Source organism: Macaca nemestrina, chromosome 4 (assembly GCF_043159975.1).
Source record: "Macaca nemestrina isolate mMacNem1 chromosome 4, mMacNem.hap1, whole genome shotgun sequence".
NCBI classification, from domain to species: domain Eukaryota; kingdom Metazoa; phylum Chordata; class Mammalia; order Primates; family Cercopithecidae; genus Macaca; species Macaca nemestrina.
The window spans coordinates 75,017,000-75,027,345 of NC_092128.1; positions in this window are offsets into that span (position 1 = coordinate 75,017,000).

The following is a 10,346-nucleotide window of genomic DNA, read 5'->3' on the forward strand; positions in this document are numbered from 1 at the left end:
TGGAGAATTAGAAATTGATCTGAGCTTTAAGGATCACCTTAAACCAAGGAAAGCAGATGCTGACATAAAGGTGCCCTTTTCTCTTTCCCCTGAATCTGCATATGTGACCTTGAAATTCTTCATACTGGCTCCAGGCAGTCATTCTGTGTCTATGGAGAATGAAACCTTATTTGCTATGCCTCCACAGAGCCTGGAAACCAACTGAAAGAAGAGGATGGGGATAGGATAGGAGGTTGGCAAGAAATCTCCAGTTAGTTTTGCTTGACATAAGACAGCCCCTCTCGTGGCCTCTATACCCTCAGCAGCAGGAGTGACTAGCAAGCCCTGGAGTGTGCTTCTGGCAAGACCACTCTCTTCTTCAGTGCTTAGTGTCTCACTTCCAATATTTGTAGTACCCCTTGATCTAGATTTCTTCAGTCCCCAAAAGAAGTTGCGGTTCCCCAGCAACCCTCATCTTCCAGACTCTCTTCCCCATGTGGTTGGGTACTTTTCCCCATCTCCCAATTCACCCCCAACTCCCCAGACTCCTTCCTTATGTCCCCTGGAAATCATAGTCAGTCATTAGCAAAATCCCTTATATTCACTATATCTCTAAATAGTCTCTTCAACTTTCATGTTATCTACTGACCCCAATGCCAGGACGTTTTGCCACCTGTTCCAGAAGGTTCTAGCTCCTGGCTCAAAGTCATTCTCTTTTATAACACACCACCAAAATTCCTGGTGATTTTAGCATCCGTGTGTAATCTTTTCATACCTAACTTTTCAGTTGCATAATCTCTCTTCCAATGACCTTGTCTCTACTCCACTTTGACACCTACTCCTGTGGTTATACTTGAAGACTTTTCCATTACTGGTAATGACAACACCTCCAAAATCACAATTTTAAGATCTCACCTTCCAATCACCACCTCTTATTTTTTTTAGCTCATTCCCTCTTGTACTCCATATTTGAAACTTTTTGACCCTGCTTTGATGTCTAACTGTTAGAACTGTTGCCTCTCACTACACACATACTCCATTTTATTCTACTTTGTCTGGTGCTGATTCTTTTTTTTTTTTTTTTTTTTGAAATGGAATTTCACTGTTGTTGCCCAGGCTGGAGTGCAATAGTGCCATCTTGGCTCACTGCAACCTCCGCCTCCCGGGTTCAAGCAATTCTCCTGTCTCAGTCTCCTAAGTAGCTGAGTTTACAGGCATGTACCACCACACCCGACTAATTTTGTATTTTTAGTAGAGACGAGCTTTCTCCGTGTTGGTCAGGCTGGTCTCAAACTCCCGACCTCAGGTGATCCACCCACCTTGGCCTCCCAAAGTGCTGGGATTACAGGCGTGAGCCACTGTGCCCAGCCTATGCTGATTCTTTATAACACGGGTTTTTAGTAACATTCTGGAGATAGTATTCTGACATGGTTTGGATTTGTGTCCTCACCGAAACCTCATGTTCAATCCATTTCTCCAGCACCTTTTTCCCCCTCTTTGGTCTCCAAAGGGCAAAACCAAAATCCTTTCCATTTACTCATTGTTCCAGAAAAGCACTGAAAAATGTTTCTCTGTAAATAATCCCAGTTGGTCTTTGCTTGATTAATTGTACCTAACATCCTGACGATGTGGAAAAATAAGTGATCTTCGTTGCAGCCACCCTGAGACACTGGTGGGCCATGGAGAGGAGAGCTGATTCTCACCTGGAGGGTCCTGCGGAGTTCAGCTCTGCTCAGCACTTGGGTGTCTCACCTGGAAAACCTGAGATTCTTGTTCTTCTGAGGCTTAACACATGGGAACAAAGGAAGGCTGGATCAGAACTTTCAGCACCTGGCTCTGGTTTCCAGCTCAGAGTGGGGCTGTCTCCTGTGCTGGGCAAGTTTTCACACAGAATTTCAGCAAGGAGCTGGGCACAGTGGCTCATGCCTGTAGTTCTAGCACTTTGGGAGGCTAAAACAGGAGAATCATTTGAGCCCAGGAGTTTGAGATCAGCCTAGGCAACATTGCGAGACCCTGTCTCTGGAAAAAAAAAAAAAAAAAAAATTAGCCGGGTGTGGTTGTACATGCCTGTAGTTCCAGCTACTCAGGAGGCTGAGGTGAGAGGACAACTTGAGCCCAGATGCGAGGTCAAGGCTGTAGTGAGCTGTGTTCGTGCCACTGTACTCCAGCCTGGCTGACAGAGTGAGAGCCTGTCTCCAACAACAACAACAACAAATTTCAACAATGTGGTAATCCTAACAGATAATTACTAAAGCGTTATCAAGGAAGACAATATGCATTACTGATCTATTTCTTAAGAAAAAATGATAATAAATAAAATTAAAACCTCATGATTTTACAACCTAATAGAATTTTCTAAGCATAAGTTTTCAACAGATAACTGTAATTTTAATTAAATATTCCATCTTCCACAAACCTTTGTATACAAGCTCTAGTAATGCCACTTTATTTTGCCTATTTTTTCTTCAAGACAAAATCAAAAAGGATAATTTTAAAAGGATCATGCCTGTAATCCCAGCACTTTGGGAGGCCAAGGGAGGTGGATCACATGAGGTCAGAAGTTCGAGACCAGCCTGACCAATATGGCGAAACCTCGTCTCTACTAAAAATACAAAATTAGTCAGGCGTGGTGGCACATGCCTGTAATCAGCTACTTGGGAGGCTGAGGCAGGAGAATTGCTTGACCTCAGGAGGCAGAGGTTGCAGTGAGCTGAGATTGTGCCATTGCACTCCAGCCTGGCCAATAAGGGCAAGACTCCGTCTCTAAAAAAGAACACTCAGCTTCAATATTAGAATCCTCCCAGTTTCTCCCTAGGATGAAAGCTTTATGGCAAGGAGTTCAGCTTTCACTCCGTTCTTCTTTCTCTTCTAGACCATGCCTCAAAGGCTATTATTTCACACAGAACCTGCCTGCAGGTTCTTTTGCTATTAAAAGTAATGGCAAGAACCCCAATTACTTTTGCACCAACATATAGCAAACAAACAAGAGTCTTAGTTCCTTAAGAAGATTTCTACCTTTAGTTCTTTGAAAATAACAAGTGTTTTCTCCCGGCTATATTTGGAAAATATGGTCTCTATTGACAATAGCTTCCCACCCCAGTGTCCCTTTTCAAGCATGCTTTTTTACTTCTCTCATTAATATTTCCTAAACCATTGTAAGATGCTTCACTCCTTGCCACGGCCATATTCTCAAATAAAACTAAACTCTCAACATTAGTGCCAAAATTGCATTGTGAATCTAGTTTGTATTTTTTAGTTTTGCCCATTGTGTGAAGCTCCTCAAGCAGAAAGGTGGTTGGAAACTATAGTACTAGGAGAATGGCTTTCTGTTGCTAATAAAAAGAGCAAGGTTAACCCCCTTAACACAGACTCATTTTGAGACAAGATAGAGCATCAGAAGTATATTGACCCAGATTATCGAACCCAAAACAGGTACACATAACTTGATAAAGGGCTTTCTTTATTTTTCCATACACAGGCAATACATGAATTCTCTTGCATTGCAAAATATTCAAAGGTTACTGGTAAACTTAAAGTCTCCCTGGCTTTCTTCTAGGAGAAAACACTATTTTCAGTTTAAGATGTATTCCTTTCTTATCTATCATCTTATTTTCTTACTTATTATCATTCTCTTATTTTCATATATGTAATTAAAAAAATATATGTACCTTTACAAACACATGGTCCTATTGTGTGTGTGTATGTGTGTGTATCTGTGTGTGTGTGTGTGTGCGTGTGTGTGTGTGTGTCTGTGTTTATTGAGCAATATTGTCAACTAATTTTTTGGTGCCCCAAGCATGACTTTTTTCACCATGGAAAGTACTCTACCAGCCAGGCGCAGTGGCTCACACCTGTAATCCCAACACTTTGGGAGGCCAAGGTGGGCAGATCACCTGAGGTCAGGAGTTTCAGACTAGCTTGGCCAACATGGTGAAACTAGTTTCAACATGGTGAAACCCTGTCTCTACTAAAAATATAAAAATTAGCCAGATGTGGTGGGCATGCCTGTAATCCCAGCTACATGCCTTGGGAAGCTGAGTCAGGGGAATCACTTGAACCCGGGAAACAGATATTGCAGTGAGCCAAGATCATGCCTTGGTGACAGAATGAAACTGTCTCAAAAAAAAAAAAAAAAAGAAGAAGAAAGAAAATATTTTACAAAAGTTATCTTTGGTTTTAAAAATTAGTAGCTTATTAAAGGTATAGGCTATGAAACCAAATTTTAACAATCACTTATAAGAGGTCTTTGATTAATCTTGAGTCCAATTTATAAATGTAGTTACCTACATTTCTTTATGTCAAGCTGTATTCACAAAAACTGACATATTCTTTTTCCTTTTTAGGTTCTACATTGTGTGATTTAACAAAATTTTTTTGAGTACTTAAGTAACTCATATATCAAATAAATTAAGGTGATTCTTTTTTTTTTTTTTTTTTTTTTAAGTAAGGTCTCTCTCTGTTGCCCAGGCTGAAGTACAGTGGTGCAATCACAGCTCACTGTAGTCTCGACCTCCTGAGCTCACAAAATCAAGTAGTAACTGGGATTACAGGCACGCACCACCATGCTCGGCTAATTTTTGTATTTTTAGTAGAGATGGGGTTTCACTATGTTGGCCAGGCTGGTCTCGAACTCCTGACCTCAGGTGATTCACCCGCCTCAGCCTCCCAAAGTGCTGGGATTACAGGCATGAGCCACTGTGCCTGGCCGAGATGGGTTCTTTCTTAGACTAGTCTTGAACTCCTGGCCTCAAATGGTATTCCCACCTTGGCCTCCCAAAGTGCTGGGACTACAGACCTGAGCCACTGCGCCCAGCCCCATGAAAGATGTTTAGATCAAATAAACTGATAAAGACATGAAAAAAAAATCAAGTAGTCCTCCCACCTCAGTCTCCTGAGTAGGTGGGACTACAGGCGTCTGCCACCAAACCTGGCTAATTTTTTTATATTTGTAGAGACGAGGTCTCACTAGATTGCCCAGGCTGTTCTTGAACTCTTGGGATCAAGTGATTCTCTCACCTTAACCTCTCAATGTGCTGAGTTTACAGGCATGAGCCCCCAAGCCTGTCCAAAGAGGTGATTCTTAAGTTTTCTTAATGTTCCATTAATGTTTGTAAAGAAAAAATACTAAATTAAAATCACAAGTCTAAATAAATTACTTAATAATGCATTTAAAATTAGAATCACAAGACTGTTGTTCAAATAAGCTATTCTTCTACTAGACCAAATCTAAATTATTACAGGTATATAGACAATAAATATGTGTAAAGTTCTTAATACTAAATTATTGATAATACAGATTTATCTTGACATTTATATACTTAATTTCAAATATTCTTCGGGTTGAAAAATGCTTACCTACTAAAGAAAACTTATTTTATCTCACATGATTTTTGAGCTTATTTTGCTATACAACTTTGAGGTTGCTTTCTTTGCTTGATGGTGTTTCCTAGCAAACAGAGGATATAAACTGTTATGTGAGTGAACCACTATGACCATGATGATATGCACCAATCTCAAGAGTGAGCTAGCCACATACCTATCTTACATCCCTGGGTTTTAGCCATATCATCACTACATTGGGTTATCTGGAGAAACAGAAGTAACAGAGTATATATACATAGCAAGGTCTTATTTTAAAGACCTTGCTCGTGCAATTATAGAGGCTTTGTAAGTCCAAAATCTGCAAGGAAGGGTTGCAGGCTGGTGACTCAGGGAAGAGGTACTGTCTCAATCTAAAAGCAGTCTGCTATCAGCATTCCTTCTCCCTTGGGAAAGGTCAGTCTTTGTTCTATTAAGACCTTCAGTTGATTGGATGAGGTCTACTTACATTACAAAGAGTAATATGTTTTACTTAAACTCCACGAATTTCAGTGTTAATCTTATCCAAAAAACACCTTCACAGAAACATCCAGAATAACAGTTGACCAACTATCTAAGCACACTGGCCTAACCGAGTTGACATATAAAACTGATCATCACAGTTACTCATAATTTAAATCAGATTAGAAAGTGAACTCCTCACCCAGTTGGCAACATCACTTGATTAAATTTTGTGTTTCTATGGCTAAAATAAGAAAATCTGGCCAGGCGCAGTGGCTCACACCTATAATGCCAGTGCTATGGGAGGCTAAGGTAGGAGGATCACTAAAGTTCAGAAGTTTGAGAACAGCATGGGCAACACAGGGAAACACCATCTCTACAAATAATTTAAAAAGGCATGGTGGTGCACACCTGTGGTCCCAGCTACTCAGGAGGCCGAGATAGGAAGATTGCTTGGACCTTGGGAGGTCGAGGCTGCATGAGCCATGATTGTACCACTGCACATCAGCCTGGGTTACAGAGTGAGACCCTGTTTCAAAAAAAAATTTTTAAGTAAATATATTCCCATCTAACTGTTAAGACTTTTGAGTTTGCCTAAAACCTACCTGAATTATTTTATTATGCTATCTATCAATACTGTCTCTCGTTAAGGCCCTATGACACTCTTACAAATATTTAAGTATTATTTCTGAGCATGTGGTTACCTATGCATACTATCCTTGTTGGTTCTAATTCTTTATTAGTACTTTATTCTTTGATGCATAATAGTACTTTGTACTATTTAGTACAAAGTACTTTAATAGTACTTTAAAATACTCATACTAAATAGCTAAAACTTGAGTATTTGGTATTATACTTAATAGTACAAAGCACTTTAATGGTACTTTATTCTTTGATTAAATAGTACTATTAAAGTACTTTATTAATATAATAATAATAAAGTATTAATAGTACCTTATTAATAGTACTTTATTTTTTGATGCATAATATTTCATTGCATGGGTGTTCCATACTTTATTTTACTGATAAAATATTATAGATGTATCTTATAGTTTACATTCTTATACAAATAGTCTTTCAGATTGTTTCTAATTTTTGCTACCATAAATAATTCTTCAATAAATAATCCTGGATGTGGTTTCTTGTACAACAGTACAAGTGTTTCTATAGAATAAATGCTTACAATTAGATTTGCTGGTGTGCACATATTAATTTTAATCAATGACTGTACTGCCAGTTGCTCTCCAGAGTAGTTATACTAATTTAATACATAAGCAATATGAAAATAGCTCTTCTCCTCATTCTTGCCAGTAGATATAATTTAAAAATTTTATATTTTGCCAGACTTGCATTAAAAAAGAGTATTTTATTTTCCTTTTTATTTGTATCCTTCTGAATTTTTGTGAAGCTAAGTAACTTTTTGGATATTCATTTGCCATTTATAATTCTGCAATTGGCTTTCTTATATATTCATGGATCTGTTTCTGGAATCTTTATCTTTTTTTGTATTGAGATATTTTACTTATTGTATCAATAACTCACTATTTTAATCACTATATATTTATAATACAACTTCACATTAGGTTGAATGAGTTTATTGTTCTAGCCCAATATTTTTTTTAAAAAATCTTGGTTATTCTTAAAAATGTACAGTTTCATATAATTTTATAATCACCAGGTAAAAGTATGAAAAATCATTTTGACCTTAGTCATAGTATACACTGAATTTATAGATTAATTTTTGGAGAATTGACATTTTTTTAAATTGTGGATGTTCCCATCCTTGGACTTGGTATTTATTCATTTGTTTAGTGCTTCTTTTTGTCTTTCTGTAAAAAATGTTATTTTTTCACAAAGATTGTGCATATTTATTTATTCCTAGGTAATTTATAGTTTTTTTTTTTGTTTGTTTGTTTGTTTTGTGTGTGTGATATCATGGCATACTAGTTTCCCAGGGCTGACATAAAAAATTATCACAGACCAGGAATGGTGGCTCACACCTGTAATCCCAACACTTTGGGAGGCCAAGGCTGGAGGATTGCTTGAGCCCAGGAGTTTGAGACCAGACTGGGCAACAAAGTGAGATCCCTGTCTCTACAAAATAAAACAATTAGCCAGGTATGATTGTGCATGCTTGTAGTCCCAGCTATTTGGGCGATTGAGACAGGAGAATTGCTTGAGCCCAGGAGTTTGAGGCTGCAGTGAGCCACGATCATGCCACTACACTCCAGCCTGGGTAATAGAATGAGAACCTGTCTCAAAACAACAACAAAATTACCACAAAATCAGTGACTTAAAAAATCAGAAATTTATTTTCTCATAGTTCTGAAGGTCAAAGGTTAGAAATCAGGGTATAGGCAGGGCTACACTTCCTCTAGCGGCCCTGAAAGTGGATTCTTCCTTGCCCTGTTCAGTTTCTGCTGGCTCCTCATATTCCTCGGTTTGTGGCTGCATAACTCCGATCTCTGCCTTCATCTTCACATGGCCTTCCTCCCTGTGTCCCTAAAATTTTCATGTCTTTTCTCCTATAGAAATACCAGTCACTGGATTTAGGGCTTATCCTAAGTCCAGGATGATTTTATCTCGAGATCCTTAAATAATATATGTGCAAAGACTCTATTTCCCAATAAAGTCACATTTTGAAGTTCTGGGTGAACCTGAATTTCAGGGGTGCACTACAAATAGGAAATAACTTTTTTTTCTGACATATATTCTAACTGGTAATTAACTGATATAATATAGAAAAGGTAATTTTTACATGTAAATTATACATCTAGGCTCTGTTGCTGAAAATTCAAGAAAACATTTTGCCAGTATCTTCTTGGATTCACTTTAATTTCTTGAGCAATCAATAGTATTGACTGCAAGAAGACCAATTCTAAATCTTTCTTTATACAATTTATACTTAGTTTTCTCCATCTCTTTTCATTGGTTAGGACTTCTAATAAAATATTAAATACAACCGCATTTATTCAAGTCTTTTTGATGTCTTTCAACCAAGTTTCATAGTTTCTCCAGAAACATCTTACTCATATATATATTTTTAATTTAAAAGATTTGTTTTGTTTTTTTGTAGAGATGAGGTCTCACTTGTTGCCCGGGCTGCTCTCAAACTGCGGGCCTCAAATGATATTCTTGCCTCGGCTTCCCAAAGTTCTGGGATTATAGGTGTGAGATGCTGTGCCTGGCCTACACATAATTTAAATCAATTTCATTTCTAATTAGTTTGTGGTTTTGTTGCTTATGTGAAAGGGATACTTTAAAATTTTTATTTTCTACTTTGGTTTTGCTAATATATAAATATATTATTTGAAAAACTGATCTTGTATCTTATAGCCTTACTGAACTCTCTTTGTACTTTGAAGAATTTGTTAGTTTATTCCTTTGTATTTTCTAGTAGGAAATTATATTTCTGTAAATAAAGAGTTTTCTTCCTCCTTTTCCAGTATTTATATCTGTATCCCTTTTTTTCTGCATTACTAAGCCCTCCAGGATACATTGAATATGAGTAAAAAGAGAAACAATTATGTTAACTGTAATTTTTTCGAAGTTCTATCATTAAATGCAGTTGAAAATTTTTTTTGTATTTGTTTTGTTTTGTTTTGAGACAAGGTCTTGCTCTGTTTCTCAGGCTGGAGTGCAGTGGCACAATTACAGCTCACTGCAGACTCAACCTCTGGGGCTCAAACTGGACCATATGTGGTGCCACCATGCCAGGCTAATTTTTTTTTTTTTCTGGAAAGATGGGATCTCCTTATGTTCCCCAGTCTGGTCTTAAGCTCCTGGGCTCAAGCAGTCCTCCCATCTTGGCCTTTCAAAGTCTTGGGATTACAGGTATGCACCACCATGCCTGGCCTAACTTTTCGATAGATACCTTTTTTCAAGTTAAAGAAGTTTCCTTATATACTTACTATGCTAAGACTGTTTAAAAAGATAAAGTATAGGGCATATAAACTTAGAAGTTGCCACTGTGTTCTAACAAGAAGTATTAATAAAAACCTGAGCAAACTGAAAAATCAGCAACTCTTCTTAGATCCATCAGAGAAGTGAGGTCACAGGGCAATCTACCACCCTCACAATTAGAGAAATAGGCAACTACAAAGAATCACCACAACTTACAGGAGCAGAAACCCAAGAGCAGAAATCTCCAGACCATCCAAAAATCTCCAGACCAATGCCAGGGTAGGAACGCCTGAATTACAATTGCTGGTGGTGCAGTGAGGTCAAGTGTGACAGTTTACGGACCCCAGGGAAAGCCAGTCATAGAGAGATGCCCACGCTTTTGTGAATTTCACTTCCAGGAGCTCTGACAAGTCTTCATAGTGAGTATCAGAGAAAAATCCCCTCCTGCTTTTGGTAGAGGGAGGGAAAAAGGAACCATTCTGAAATACTTCATTGCATTCTACCCTTCTTTACAACGTGTGACCTCAGAAGAAACAATTTCACGGAAACCTAACCTACTTGGGTTTCATCAGAGCCTAACCTACCTGAGGGAAGAAAAGTACCCAGTGACAGCTCTACTGTAGTCATCCTGTTCCACGTAAGTC